The sequence below is a fragment of the Eleutherodactylus coqui genome, chromosome 13, assembly GCF_035609145.1.
Source record: "Eleutherodactylus coqui strain aEleCoq1 chromosome 13, aEleCoq1.hap1, whole genome shotgun sequence".
NCBI classification, from domain to species: domain Eukaryota; kingdom Metazoa; phylum Chordata; class Amphibia; order Anura; family Eleutherodactylidae; genus Eleutherodactylus; species Eleutherodactylus coqui.
In genome coordinates, this window is record NC_089849.1 from 102,800,208 (window position 1) to 102,816,670 (window position 16,463).

The 16,463-nt window shown below is 46.7% G+C and overlaps 1 non-coding gene across 1 annotated transcript; it reads right to left on the reverse strand.

Moving 5' to 3' along the window:
- Positions 1-2,060: 2,060 nt before the first annotated feature.
- Positions 2,061-2,133, reverse strand: TRNAR-CCG (transfer RNA arginine (anticodon CCG)). Its single transcript has one exon. It is a non-coding gene; the product is annotated as a tRNA-Arg (tRNA).
- Between the last annotated feature and the right edge of the window lie 14,330 nt (positions 2,134-16,463).

The window sequence follows — 16,463 nt, forward strand, 5'->3', positions numbered from 1 at the left end:
TTAAATCTGTCCAACCTGATTGTACAATGAGATTGTAACATTCACTTCTTCATTCTGCTACATTTCAGTTCACATTTTGCACTGATTAAAATAGCTAATTAGTCTAATGATTTCTTTGCCACAATTCCACAGCCTTTCTCGCGTTTCCTTGCAAATCCCCCAATGACTTCTACGGGGAAACGTCTGGCGCGCAAATGCATAGAAAAATATAGCAAGCTGAGTTTTTTTTTGGGGGGGGGGGGGGGTTTCAGCTGGTGAAATGTTTATGAAAAAATACGGAAATGTGAACGAACCCGCTGAAATCAATGAGTTCTATTCTCTGCGTATTGCGTGCCAAAAATCTGTGTGACGCCCCTGGCTGCAGGTCTTCCTTCTGCTACTGATGAGTTTCATTTAGTAATTAGTTTCTGGGGGCGGCGTCACACGGGCGTATTTGCATGCACAAAATCTGCGCATTTAATATGCAGAGAATAGAACCCATTGGGATGCGGAATGCGCTGTGCGATTCCACGGGGAAAAGGAACACATCTGGAATTCATTAGGCTAATTAGTCATTTAAATCGGGACGTGGATGTTTCCCGTGCGCAAAAGACTCCCTGCGAGCGCAAAAGTAGAGTGACATGCGCCAGTAAAAGAAGACTTGTTCACGGTGTAAATTCATTGGGTTGAGGCGTGCGCAATTGTGCATACACCTGTGTGAAGGTGCCCTTAGTGGGGGTAATATTGGGGGGGCACTAATAAAGAGGATGTTACCATAAGGGGGTGTGGCCTCTTTTATGCAGCACACCTGGTAAATTACACCTGCTTGTCGGTATGCGCTGCCCCACATGGACAACCGTGAGACTGCGATGAACAGTAAGCCTCCGCAGACGGTTATTATGTCATATTGTGGTTTATTACATATTTTCACCACTTTTTTAAATATGGTTTCTCCATTAAGTTGCAGAAAGCTTACATTGCGGGATAATCGTATCCACGGAGGAGGCGATCGCTAGAGACCGCTATGGCTGCGCCGCGCTTGTTCTCAGACATTATGTAACACCCCCCCACCCCCCACACACACACACACACATAGCATCACATTTTCATCAGGTCTGGAGCACATGGCAGTGACACCTACAGGCCACATGGTGCATTTACTGCGTGCAGCTCTGCCGCCCTCTAGTGGAGGATGAAACGCAAAGACGCAGCAGAAGTTTTTAGGAGGAAAATAATAGCTTTTCTTTGCCACTGGTTCCCGGTTATCGTGCGACGCTTCAGAGTCGGGCGAAGAAGAAATACGATCCTTGTGAATATTCATATGAAGGTGAAGGGTTAAACCTCTTCTGCAGTGGTAGCTGAGGGGTTAATGCTATTATGTAGTGGTAGCTAAGAGGTTAATGCTATTATGTAGTGGTAGCTGAGGGGTTAATGCTATTATGTAGTGGTAGCTGAGGGGTTAATGCTATTATCAGGCGCTGAGCTAACACACGTGACAGGGTGGCTGCGGAGTTGATACATTTTTAAGGGCGTATTCACACGGGCGAGTTGTGTCCGATAGCGATGTGGACGCAACTCGCGTCTGGTAATAACACGCCCTATTTTGGGGTGATTCCCATTATTTCCTATGGGATTTAAATTTAAAAAATCGCATTTTATGCGCGTGCCGTACGGTTTGTGAGCGCCATGCAGTTTTCACAATTGAACGCCTTCGGTAACACATAAATTTTTTTCAAAAATTTGGATGCAATACGTTTTTTAAAGGCAAAAATCACAATTTTCCAAGCGCGGTTTCGGTCCGAGTTTCGCAAACCGATATAGCACTCATCACTGTAAAAAGAGGTGGATAACCAGGGAGTTAAATCTCTCCATTAGCTGCAGGAGGGGGGGCACTCTCCTGACTACTAAAGGGTTAACAGTTGCTGCTCAGTGACATTCAGGGTTAATCCGGCAGAGGTTCTAGTGATCGCACTCCTAGTGCGCAAACGGAGACGAATAGCGCCGCGCACCGAGCGGGCGGGGTACGTCCGCCCAAGTAATCGCCACTAATTCATTCTGTGATTCAAAACGTGATTCTAGTGCGACCCAGATGGGACTCGAACCCACAATCCCCAGCTCCGGAGGCTGATGCCTTATCCATTAGGCCACTGGGTCACAACACGTCTGCCAGCCTCACACACGTTCCTTACGTCTGACGACAGATTCTAAAGTTGGAATCCCCGCCCCACCTGACTGATGCAGCCAATCGCAAGCGAGGAGCTCCGAGTGGAGGTTGCTGGAGAGGAGGCTTCATCCTCTGATAGTTCGTCGGAGGCTTCCGGCTGCAGCGGAAACTGTTGTGTGAGGAGATAAAGAACTGCGTCTAGTCCGAGGTGTAATATGTGCCGGACTGCAGGGCTCTCTCCTGTATATACGTTATGTGCATATAATAGCAGCATATAATACAGACCCTACACCCCATGTGTGATATGATGTATATAATACACAACCTGCACCCCATGTGTGCTATAACAGCATATAATACAGAATCTGCACCCCATGTGTGATATGATGTATATAATACACAACCTGCACCCCATGTGTGATATAACAGCATATAATACAGAACCTGCAGCACATGTGTGATATAACAGCATATAATACAGAATCTGCACCCCATGTGTGCTATAACAGCATATAATACAGAACCTGCACCCCATGTGTAATATAACAGCATATAATACAGAACCTGCTCCTCATGTGTAATATAACAGCATATAATACAGAACCTGTACCCCATGTGTGCTATAACAGCATATAATACAGAACCTGCACCTCATGTGTGCTATAACAGCATATAATACAGAACCTGCACCTCATGTGTGCTATAACAGCATATAATACAGAACCTGCACCTCATGTGTGCTATAACAGCATATAATACATAACCTGCTCCTCATGTGTAATATAACAGCATATAATACAGAACCTGTACCCCATGTGTGCTATAACAGCATATAATACAGAACCTGCAGCCCGTGTGTGATATAACAGGATATAATACAGAACCTGCAGCACATGTGTGATATAACAGGATATAATACAGAACCTGCTCCTCATGTGTAATATAACAGCATATAATACAGAACCTGTACCCCATATGTGCTATAACAGCATATAATACAGAACCTGCACCTCGTGTGCTATAACAGCATATAATACAGAACCTGCTCCTCATGTGTAATATAACAGCATATAATACAGAACCTGTACCCCATGTGTGCTGTAACAGCATATAATACAGAACCTGCAGCCCATGTGTGATATAACAGGATATAATACAGAACCTGCAGCACATGTGTGATATAACAGCATATAATACAGAATCTGCACCCCATGTGTGCTATAACAGCATATAATACAGAACCTGCACCCTATGTGTGCTATAACAGCATATAATACAGAACCTGCACCCCATGTGTGCTATAACAGCATATAATACAGAACATGCACCCCATGTGTGATATAACAGCATATAATACAGAACCTGCACCCAATGTGTGATACAACAGGATATAATACAGAACCTGCAGCACATGTGTGATATAACAGCATATAATACAGAACCTGCAGATCATGTGTGATATAACAACATATAATACAGAATCTGCACCCCATTTGTGCTATAACAGCATATAATACACAACCTGCACCCCATGTGTGATATAAAAGCATATAATACAGAACCTGCAGCTCATGTGTGATATAACAGGATATAATACAGAACCAGCAGCTCATGTGTGATATAACAGCATATAATACAGAACCTGCACCTTATGTGTATATAACAGTATATAATAGACAACCTGCACCTCATGTGTGCTATAACAGCATATAATACAGAACCTGCTCCTCATGTGTAATATAACAGCATATAATACAGAACCTGCACCCCATGTCTGCTATAACAGCATATAATACAGAACCTGCACCTTATGTGTATATAACAGTATATAATAGACAACCTGCACCTCATGTGTGCTATAACAGCATATAATACAGAACCTGCTCCTCATGTGTAATATAACAGCATATAATACAGAACCTGCACCCCATGTCTGCTATAACAGCATATAATACAGAACCTGCACCTTATGTGTATATAACAGTATATAATAGACAACCTGCACCTCATGTGTGCTATAACAGCATATAATACAGAACCTGCACCCAATGTGTGATACAACAGGATATAATACAGAACCTGCAGCACATGTGTGATATAACAGCATATAATACAGAACCTGCAGATCATGTGTGATATAACAACATATAATACAGAATCTGCACCCCATTTGTGCTATAACAGCATATAATACACAACCTGCACCCCATGTGTGATATAACAGCATATAATACAGAACCTGCAGCTCATGTGTGATATAACAGGATATAATACAGAACCTGCAGCTCATGTGTGATATAACAGCATATAATACAGAACCTGCACCTTATGTGTATATAACAGTATATAATAGACAACCTGCACCTCATGTGTGCTATAACAGCATATAATACAGAACCTGCAGCACATGTGTGATATAACAGCATATAATACAGAACCTGCACCTCATGTGTGCTATAACAGCATATAATACAGAACCTGCTCCTCATGTGTAATATAACAGCATATAATACAGAACCTGTACCCCATGTGTGCTATAACAGCATATAATACAGAACCTGCAGCCCATGTGTGATATAACAGGATATAATACAGAACCTGCAGCACATGTGTGATATAACAGCATATAATACAGAATCTGCACCCCATGTGTGCTATAACAGCATATAATACAGAACCTGCACCCCATGTGTGCTATAACAGCATATAATACAGAACCTGCACCCCATGTGTGATATAACAGCATATAATACAGAACCTGCAGCACATGTGTGCTATAACAGCATATTATACAGAACCTGCACCCAATGTGTGATATAACAGCATATAATACAGAACCTGCAGCACATGTGTGATATAACAGCATATAATACAGAACCTGCAGATCATGTGTGATATAACAACATATAATACAGAATCTGCACCCCATTTGTGCTATAACAGCATATAATACACAACCTGCACCCCATGTGTGATATAACAGCATATAATACAGAACCTGCAGCTCATGTGTGATATAACAGGATATAATACAGAACCAGCAGCTCATGTGTGATATAACAGCATATAATACAGAATCTGCAGCTCATGTGTGATATCTATATGTATAAAGACGAAAGCCCTCACTAACTCACTCACTCACTCACTCACTCACTCAATGACTCGCCAAAAGTTCTCCAACTTCCCGATGTCGTAGAAACATGAATTTTGGCACGAGCATAGATTATCTCCAAAATAGGAAAAGTAATTGGGTCCCAACTCGATTATTCAATTCTAGCGCAAAATAATTAGCGTCGAAATTTAACGTACAGAATCTAAATCTCTCATTTCCCAATGTCATAGAAACTTAGAATTTGGCTCGAGCATTGATTATGTCATAAATAGGAAAAGCTAATTGGTCCCAACTCGATTATTCAATTCTATGCGCAGAAGAATTAGCGTCCAAATTTTACGTACAGAAAGTAATTTTCTCACTTTCCGGTGTCATAGAAACGTGAAACTTGGCACGAGCATTGATTATGTCATAAAGAGGGAAAAGCTAATGGGTCCCAACTCGATTATTCAATTCTATGCGCAAAAGAATTAGCGTCCAAATTTTACGTACGGAATGTAATTTTCTCACTTTCCGGTGTCATAGAAACGTGAAATTTGGCACGAGCATTCATTATGTCATACATAGGAAAAGTTAACGGGTCCCAACTTGATTATTTAATTCTAGTGGAAAATAATTAGCATCGAAATTTTACGTACATAATCTAAATCTCTTACTTCCCAATGTCAAAGAAACATGAAATTTGCCATAAACATTGAATATGTCATTAATAGGACAAGTTAATGGGTCCCAACTCGATTATTCAGTTCTAGCGCAAAAGAACTAGCGTCCAAATTTTATGTACAGAATCTAATTCTCTCACTTCTTGGTGTCATAGAATCATGAAATTTGGAACGGGCATTGATTATGTCATAAATAGGAAAAGTTAATGGGTCCCACCTCGATTGTTCAATTATAAGCGCAAAAGAATTAGCGTCCACATTTTATGTACGAAATCTAATTCTCTCACTTCCCGGTGTCATAGAAACTTGAAATTTGGCACGGCATTGATTATGTCATAAATAGGAAAAGTTAATGGGTCCCAACTCGATTATTCAATTCCAAGTGCAAAAGAATTAGTGTCCAAATTTTACGTATGGAATCTAATTCTCTCACTTCCTGACGTCATTTTATATAAAGGAAACGTCGCATGGTTGCCTCCCCATGGTGTTTCCTGGGTAACGCAGAGAACTATGCAAAATGGTGAACATATGTTTTTCCGGTATCTCTAAAGTAACCACGACTTCATAAGATTTTCCGTGTGAACACCAGATAAACACCAGTACCAAATTAACTCGGGCGAAGCTGGGTATATCAGCTAGTAACAGCATATAATACAGAACCTGCAGCTCATGTGTGATATAACAGCATATAATACAGAACCTACAGCTCATGTGTGATATAACAGCATATAATACAGAACCTGCAGCACATGTGTGATATAACAGGATATAATACAGAACCTACAGCTCGTGTGTGATATAACAAGATATAATACAGAACCTGCAGCTCATGTGTGATATAACAGCATATAATACAGAATCTGCACCTCATGTGTCATATAACAATGTATAATAGACAACCTGCACCTCATGTGTGATATAACAGCATATAATACAGAACCTGCACCTCATGTGTGATATAACAGCATATAATACAGAACCTGCACCTCATGTGTGATATAACAGCATATAATACAGAACCTGCAGCTCATGTGTGATATAACAGGATATAATACAGAACCTGCATCCAAGTGATATAACAAGATGTAATACAGGTGGGCATGGAGGCCCTGGTACCCTGTTGTTCCACCCTTAGATTGGATTGAAGACGTGATACAGGTGGGCATGGAGGCTCTAATGCCCGGTTGGGCTGTCTCTAGCTTGGATAGAAGATGTGATATGGGAGGCATGGAGGCTCTAGTACCCTGTTTGACCTTCTCTAGCTTAGATCCAAGATGAGATATGGGCAGGCATAGAAACTCTAGTACCCTGTTGTACCACCTCTAGCTTAGATACAAGATGTGATACGGGCTAGTATGGAGGCTCTAGTACCCTGTTGTACTGTCTCTAGCTTGAATACAAGATAGAAAAAGCTCTTTCCGCGCTCCTGCTGGAGCTCCTCTTTGGACAAAATAAACTGTCGTAGCGGACAGTATTTGTATTTGATACTTGAGAAAGGCGTTTGTAGAACGCTGAAACGCGTTGTATAACTGATTAACTATTGCTGCAAGATTTCCACTTGCATGCAATCTTTTATTTGGAAATAAATTTATGATTAATTTATACAAATACTGTCTGCTATGACAGTTTATTTTGTCCAAAGAGGAGCTCCAGCAGGAGCGCGGAAAGAGTTTTTTCTATTTTTAAGCTTGCTTGTTTTAACCCATTGAGGGGAGTTTTTTCTCTTTGGGATTGCTTCTTTCCGGCGGCTCTCCTTCCCTACCAAAGGATATCTGAAGTCTCTTCGTAGATCACTACAGGCATACTCGGACCACAGGTGCTGGCGGGTTGTTCCCTTAGGATCTAACGGTCCATGGGAACCCCGCTGGGCACCAGGTGAGTTATTCTCATTAATCATTATATGGTGGCGCGGATCGTTATTTTGAATTGAATACAAGATGTGATACGGGTAGGCATAGAGGCTGTAGTACCCTGTTGTACCGCCTCTAGCTTAGATACAAGATGTGATACGGGCGGGCATGGAAGCTCTAGTACCCTGTTGAACCACCTCAAGCTGGGATACAAGATGTGATACAGGCAGGTATTGAGGCTCTAGTACCCTGTTGTACCACCTCTAGCTTGGATGCAAGATGTGATTTGGGTGGGCATGGAGGCTCTAGTACCCTGTTGGGCCGCCTCTAGCTTGGATACAAGCTGTGATACAGGCAGGCATGGAGGCTCTCTCTAGTCCCCTGTTATACAGCCTTTAACTTGGATTAAAGATGTGATACAGGTGGGCATGGAGGCTCTAGTACCCTGTTGTACCACCTCTAGCTTGGATACAAGATGTGATACGGTGGGCATGGAGGCTCTAGTACCCTGTTGTACCACCTCTAGCTTGGATACAAAATGTGATATGGGCGGACATGGAGGCTCTGGTACCCTGTTATACCGCCTCTAGCTTGAATACACGATGTGATACAGGTAGGCATGGAGGCTCTAGTACCCTGTTGTCCTGTCTCTAGGTTGGATACAAGATGTGATACGGGCGGGCATCGAGGCATACAGGCTCCGCATGATATCTTGCAGCATATCGCTCCACATTTGCTTTAGATCATGTAAACTCTTAGGCTGTGGAAGTTGGCGTCCCAGATGGTCCCATATATGTTGTATTGTTGATAAATCTGGTGACCGGGCAGCCAAGGAAGTGTGACAATATTGTGGAGGCTTCCTGTGACCCCCTTGTGTGTGCGGCTGAGCATTATCCTGCTGCCTTTTGGAAGCCGCCATGAGAGAAACACATGTGGCTGCAGAATGTCCTGAACATGTTGCTGAGCTGTCATTCTTCGTACCACTACTAGGGGCGACTGACTGTTGTATGCGATGCCCCCCAGACCATCACACCAGCAGGAGGCAGTGTGCCGCTCCACAGCAAAGGCAGGATTTAGGCGCTCACCCCGAGGTCTCCAGACATGAACACGGCCGTCGTCAGCACCCAAACTAAACCTGGATTCATCGCTGAAGACAACCCGGTTGCACACTGTAACGTCATGTTTCATCGTTCACAACACCACTGCAAATGGAAGGATGGGAGCCATGAAACCAAGCCAAGCACCTGGAAATAGTTCTGACAGACACAGGGGTGTAGCGATGACGCCCCCTGTCTGTGGATGGCAGACAATGAATCAGTTGGAGCTGCTCGTGCTTGTTGAACCTCTTTATTGGTGGTCTGTCGGGGGTCCTGAGCCCGGTTACCTTGTGTGCTCTCACACATCCACTGCTTCCAACACCTCCTAATAGTCTGGTCAGACGCTCCTCTCTACTGGTGGTCTGTAGAGGACGTCCTGAGCCCGGTCACCATGTGTGTCCTCACACATCCACTGGTCCCAACACCTCCTAACAGTCTGGTCAGACACTCCTCTCTACTGGTGGTCTGTGGGGGACGTCCTGAGCCCGGTCACCATGTGTGTCTTCACACATCCACTGATCCGAACACCTCCTAACAGTCTGGTCAGACGCTCCTCTCTACTGCTGGTCTGTCGGTTGTTCTGAGCCCGGTCACCTTGTGTGCCCCCATCCACTAGTCCCAACACCTCCTAACAGTCTGGTCAGACGCTCCTCTCTACTGGTGGTCTGTCGGGGTCCTGAGCCCGGTTACCTTGTGTGCCCTCACACATCCACTGGTCCCAGCACCTTCTAACAGTCTGGTCAGACGCTCCTCACTACTGGTGGTCTGTCAGTGGTCCTGAGCCCGGTCACCTTGTGTGCTCTCACACATCCACTGCTTCCAACACCTCCTAATAGTCTGGTCAGACGCTCCTCTCTACTGGTGGTCTGTAGAGGACGTCCTGAGCCCGGTCACCATGTGTGTCCTCACACATCCACTGGTCCCAACACCTCCTAACAGTCTGGTCAGACACTCCTCTCTACTGGTGGTCTGTGGGGGACGTCCTGAGCCTGGTCACCATGTGTGTCTTCACACATCCACTGATCCGAACACCTCCTAACAGTCTGGTCAGACGCTCCTCTCTACTGCTGGTCTGTCGGTTGTTCTGAGCCCGGTCACCTTGTGTGCCCCCATCCACTAGTCCCAACACCTCCTAACAGTCTGGTCAGACGCTCCTCTCTACTGGTGGTCTGTCGGGGTCCTGAGCCCGGTCACCTTGTGTGCCCTTACACAACCACTGGTCCCAACACCCCCTAACAGTCTGGTCAGACGCTCCACTCTACTGGTGGTCTGTAGGGGGCCTCCTAAGCCCGGTCACCTTGTGTGCCCTCACACATCCACTGGTCCCAACACCTCCTAGCAATCTGGTCAGACGCTACTTTCTACTGGTGGTCTGTAGGGGCGTCCTGAGTCCGGTCACCTTGTGTGCCCTCAACACCTCCTAACAGTCTAGTCAGACGGTCCCGGTGTGGGACAATTCATCGATACGACCATCCAGCTTCTCAAACCCCAATAATGTACCTCTCTCAGACTCTGATAACGGGAAGACATCTCTTCTCTGCGTCGTACAGGCGTCTAGTGGCCAAGAAGCTCTACACAAGCAGAAGAAGAGGTTACTACACACAAGGACCCTCCGAGAGCCTTTTATAGGCCAAGGGGGAACCACTATTAGGGCTTCAGGTGAGAAGACCGTTCATCTGATTACCATAACTCTCATGAAACTACCTATGGCAACTTGTCTGCATGTATGTGAGTGAGTGCTTCAGATGCTCCACCCCTGGTAACGTCATTGCTCTGTCCCCTGGTGACGCTATCGAAGGTCCTACAACATATATATAAAACACAGTGTCTGACCGATAGAAGAACTACACAGTTAGGGCTCTTGGAAGGGGAGTACAAAAATAACACACTAAGAATACAACTAAGCCGTTATTATCTCAGAAGACACAACTCAGCGGCCCTGACAGAAGACAGCAACCTACCACCACCACAGAGATCCGGTGGGCTAAAGGGCCTGTGGTGATGTCACTGCTGTGGGAGGAGCCAAGCTGTGAGTGTGATCTGCTACCAGAAACACTGCTACTATAATGTCCTAATAATTACTAGTCAGTTGTATGTCTGCCTGAGATGGAGCTGTAGGACGAGTTTGCAGCAAAACGACAACTTCTTCTAGGGAAGGATTTTTTTGACGGAGAGTGCATTTATAGTGCTTGTCCAAGTTTTTACATATCTACCTAAGCCCCCCTGCACACGGGCGGAAATTCCACGGCGGGATTTCCTGCAGAATTTCCGCCCGTGGAGACTGCCATAGGATTACGCTAGAAAATGCAATCCTAGGCAGACGGACGCGATTTGTCCGCGCGAGATTACGCGCGGAAAACAAATTGCAGCATGCTCTATTTCTGTGTGGGTCTCACAAAGCCCCGCACAGAAATGTTACTCCCCGGCCAACGGCTCCGCTCTGCCCATGCTCCAGCTGGCTGGCAGCCGGCACATCAAGGAGCCGGAGCTGCGGGAGAGGTGAGTGGCGCGCTGGTCCCTGCAGGGGTTCGGGTCGGGTCCCGCTGCGAGAATTCTCGCAGTGGGATCCGACCCGGCCATCTGCAGGCGGCCTAACTGCAGTAAACATTACTCACCTATGAATTCCCCCAGCGTCGATACTCTGGTGTTCGGTCCTCCTGAGTCTTTGTATGCTAGCAGCGATGACCTTAAAGGAGATGTCCCGAGGCAGCAAGTGGGGTTATACACTTCTGCATGGCCATAATAATGCACTTTGTAATATACATTGTGCATTAATTATGAGCCATACAGAAGTTATAAAAAGTTTTTTACTTACCTGCTCCGTTGCTGGCGTCCTTGTTCCCATGGTGCCGACTAATTTTCGCCCTCCGATGGCCAAATTAGCCGCGCTTGCGCAGTCCGGGTCTTCTCCTCTTCTCTATGGGGCTCCGTGTAGCTCCGTGTAGCTCCGCCCCGTCACGTGCCGATTCCAGCCAATCAGGAGGCTGGAATCGGCAATGGACCGCAGAGAAGCCCTGCGGTCCATGAAGACAGAGGATCCCGGCGGCCATCTTCAGCAGGTGAGTATGAAGACGCCGGACCGCCGGGATTCAGGTAAGCGCTGTGCGGGTGGTTTTTTTAACCCCTGCATCGGGGTTGTCTCGCGCCGAACGGGGGGGGGGTTTAAAAAAAAAAAAACCCGTTTCGGCGCGGGACATCTCCTTTAAGTTCTTACATCTGAGCGCTGCAGACACTCACTGGCTTCGATGGTCATGTTCTGTACATACCAGCATCACCACTAAGGCCAGTCTGCAGCATTCCTGTGAAAGTATAGTAGACCCAGACTGTCAATCTGGCAAACCGGGCAGACTTCTGTTGGCCTGTGCAGCCTGATGTCTATTTGGGCCGCCTGACCGCTAACTGTGGCCCATAATACTGTGTGCTGGAGCTGCTTTAGTTGAGGAGATCCTACTGACCAAAATGCAAGTTTCTCCTTCATGAGCAACAGAACGCTCAGTGTATGGCCGAGCTGACGCTACCTCCACTTATGGCAATCTGGATCCACTTCCCAATGACTCCTGCATTGCCGATGTTCTTCCGACTCCAGTCTTGAAGTTGCCTGCAGAGTTGTAGACTTGCACTCATTGGCTGCCACTGCTCCCTCACTGTCACTACCAAGTCTAGACTCCTCCAGGCTCCTCTCAACTCCTCATCTATCTGATCCACTTGCTGTCAGGTGTGGGTGAGTCAGAGTCTTCGAGGAAAGAAGCTCTTACTTTCGGAACGACATATTTGGAGGGTTGCATCAGTGCCTGGCCCTGTGCCGCTGAGCCATAGTAGCAGTGTGATTTGGTTGCTAGGCTTATTAACCTATCAGTCCACTAATCAGCCCATCAGAGTACTATTAGGCTGCTATAACATGAACGCCATTAACACTGGCTTGTGTAATAACTTTAATTGCCAGGCTGCACTTGCACTTGTAGGTGCAGCCCAGCAAGTGTCGAAAAAACGTAAGCACTAATGGAAGCCACTAGCCCTCGTGTAATAGCAGCTTCAAGACTTATTTCGACGTGCGTATATCGGACAGGTTTTCATGCCCGGCCAATATACGCTGTCCCTCTTTGCAGGGGGAGGAGGCAGGCCGGGCCAGGAGCAGTGCACTGAGCTCCAGCCCCCTCTCCACTATTTGCAACGGGAGGGGGTGTGGCGGAACTTAGCCCCTCCCTGCCCATTGCAAACAGTGGCCAGGGGCCGAGAGGGGGTGGGAGCTCAGTGCACTGCTCCCGGCCCGCCTCCTCCCCTGCAGAGATAGACAGCGTATATCGTCCTTCATACGCATGTCGGAATAAGCCCTTAGGGCGCCTTCACTCTGGTGAGAAAATCTGGCGATTTTCTCATGATGCAAATGTGAGTGAAACCGCATGATTATGGAACCAATGAATTTCAATGGTTTTATTCTCTTTTGCATGTTAATCACAACATGTCCTATCTTTCTGCAATATCGCCCATTTTTTTCATTGAAAGCAATGGGAGAAGATCTCGATCCCCTGCTGCGGCTGTGACAACAGCGGCAGGGGATTCCTTCATGCAGGGGTTTCACCTTATCTTCAATGGGGCCGGCTGCAGCAGCGCCAACCCAATTGAAAACATAGTGAGAACATCGCGATCCCCTGCCACTGCTGTGGCAGCTGCAGCAGGGGATTCTGTAGTGCCCCAGAGTAGGGGCCCTCCAGCACTTCAATGTCTGTCTTTTATGGTGTGCATGTGTTTGTATTGTTAAGTGTAGTAGCCTGTGTATTGTTATGTGTATTGGCTCTGTCTTGGTCAACGTCGGGTCATTGTCTCATGTTGGTGTCACCAAACTTGGTGGTATCTGTTCTCTCTAACCTGCTCTTTGTGGTGTGATTGGTTGGTACGAAAGGTTGAGGGCGGAGTTAGAGCAAGGAGTTAAGAGAATATACTTGGTAATGGAGGACGTGTAGGCTGAGGCTCTCATGCTGAAGTCTAAGCCACTCTTGGGATATGTTCTCCCGGTGGACCGGAGAGTCAGAGAAGGAAGAGGTGCAAGGAACAGTGTGTGTTATGCTCCTGGTGTTCAAAGTGTTCTCACAAGGACGTTTTCCATTAGATAACTGAGACTGGTGATGACTGTTTTCCTGGGAAGAAGCACCGCTGGAATGTAAATGTGTTTGAGGATTGTAAAGCGAGAAACATTAAGTAAAGAACCGTGTGCCTCTGGTTTAAACCTACCTTTTGATTGTGGACTCGTTTGAGTGGAACAACTCATTACTTGAAAGGGGCACTGGCGTCACGTACAACAGTAAGTCATAAATCCTCTCAACACAGTTTCTAACTTTACCCCTGTGCAAAGCCAGTCCAGGACACATTTTGAGTGTATTCGGTGTAGAAGGCAGAGACACCGTAGACAGCCATTTCTCTACGCTGTATTCCCCACCCAAAGATCTGGCACTCGGCTGCTGCAATTCCTTCATCCCCACTGGGAGTCCCCTCTTCACTGAACACCCTGCGGCTGCTGTCACAGTGTTCATTGATGAGGAGGTGCGTCCCGTAGGGTGACCCCAGACACATGGCATATGCTGAGGAGCTGGGAGGGCAAGATGCTGGCTTATCATGGTGGCACTTGCCATGCTCCCTCCCGGAGGGACGCACGCGGCCAAGGCCAGGGCAGCGCTGGGCCTCTTCCGGACACCCCTGGCATAGGGATGCCCAATAGACTGGAGAACAGGGAATGCGGTTGTCACGGGCGACACCAAGGTTTTGGTATCCACTGGCATGAAGCTCGGCGGAGAATAAATGAGCTGCAGACAGGAATAGAGTACTTCAGGTCCCTGGGAACGGTCAGAGCCTGGAATAACTTTACTGGGTAACAACTCCAACAATACAAGGCAAGAGTAGATGGTATTCCAAGAGCAGGTAGAATTATGGATATATACAGACATGAATATCTCCACCCAGCGGTCCCAGACTTCAGGACGCTTGGGCGTGAACAATTAAAAAAAAGAAAGAGTACCTCTGCACTGGGCCTTGAGTAAGAAAATTTAGGACAGGCTCATGCGCTCTGTCTCTCTCTGGCTCTCTCACGGTTCATGCTGATCCTTGCGCTCGGGAAATCTGTCCTCCTCTTCCATCTTCAACACATGAGGGCTGAAGGTGCCCCCATGGGCCTCTGTGCTTTACTCTCTCAGATGGAACCTTTTTCCCACTCTCAAGCACTCACATTTATAGCCTCACTCATACCACGTAACAGGACATGAATAGCTACATTTACCAGACAGTCAGCTCACACTTTGCAGTCATTAACCTCTCATTTGCTGCAGCTGTGCAATACACACAACAGAATGACAAGACAGTTTTGGACAGAGCATCTACATAAGACATACATGTATGACATTATGGAGGGGGCCAGGAAAGCATGTACTCGGCCACTACAAGGGGACTCCCCGCGGGGATGAAGGAATCCCCTGCTGCAGCTGTCACAGCAGCGCCAGGAGATCATGATTTTCCCCCATTGCTTTCAATGGGGCCAGCGCTAATGGTACATAAATATTTTATCGTTGTATAGTCACTGCATGGTGATAGGTCATCAATAGTTTTTGCCTGCAAAGCCCCTTTACCGTTGGGCATCTGTGTGTTGGAAGTATAAGATCGAGGCTCCTGTCCAAACTGCAGGCGTGATGTTATAGAGCAGGAGGAGCCGAGCAGATTGATATATAGTTTTATGGGGGAAGATTCAGTATTACCTGTATTTTATTACTTTAAATCTCTGCACATTCTGAGCTGAAGAGTCCAGTGGGCGGAGCTATCAGTGACTGAGAGCTGTGTAGGACTGTACATGGAGGGCAGCTCACTGATAGCTCCACCCACTGGACTGTTCAGCTCAGAATGTGCAGAGATAGGCCGCCTGCACACGAGCGGAAATTCCGTGGCAGAATTTCCGCCGCTGGAAGCCTGCATAGGATTGCGTTAACAAACGCAAACCGTGGCATGTTCTATTTCTGTGCGGGCACCGGCTCCGGTCTGCGCATGCGCCGGCTGCCCGGCAAATCAAACAGCTGGAGTCGCGGGCGCAGGTGAGTACGCGCTGGTCCCTGCAGGCGCTCGGGTCGGGTCCCGCGGCGAGAATCCTTGCCGCCGGATCTGACCCGCCCGTCTGCAGGCGGCCATATAAATGTTTTTTATCCAGCGAAATTACGCAGTGTTCCACGCATCTCCTAGCGCATTTTTGCATCCCTATTGACTTCTATGGAGACCTTTGATGCACAATTACGCAGAAAGATAGAGCAAGTTCTCTTTTTTTGCACGACTGAAACACACGCGCCAAAATATGGGAAGTGTAAACAAATCCATTGACATCTGCGGCTTCTACTCTCTGCATGTTAGGCGCACAAGTTTTGCGAGCACAAATACGTCCGTGTGAAGGCAGTCTTAGGCCGCTCGCACACAGCAGCAAGGCAAAGCGCTGCGATTTTACTTTTGTTTTCAGCCGACAGCGGCGTTTGGCACACCTCATCATGGATGAGGTGCGCTAATCAAAAAATAGAACAAAGCGTGAAATTCTGTTACAAATTCTGCATCCAATAATGCAGATTTTGACCCCAA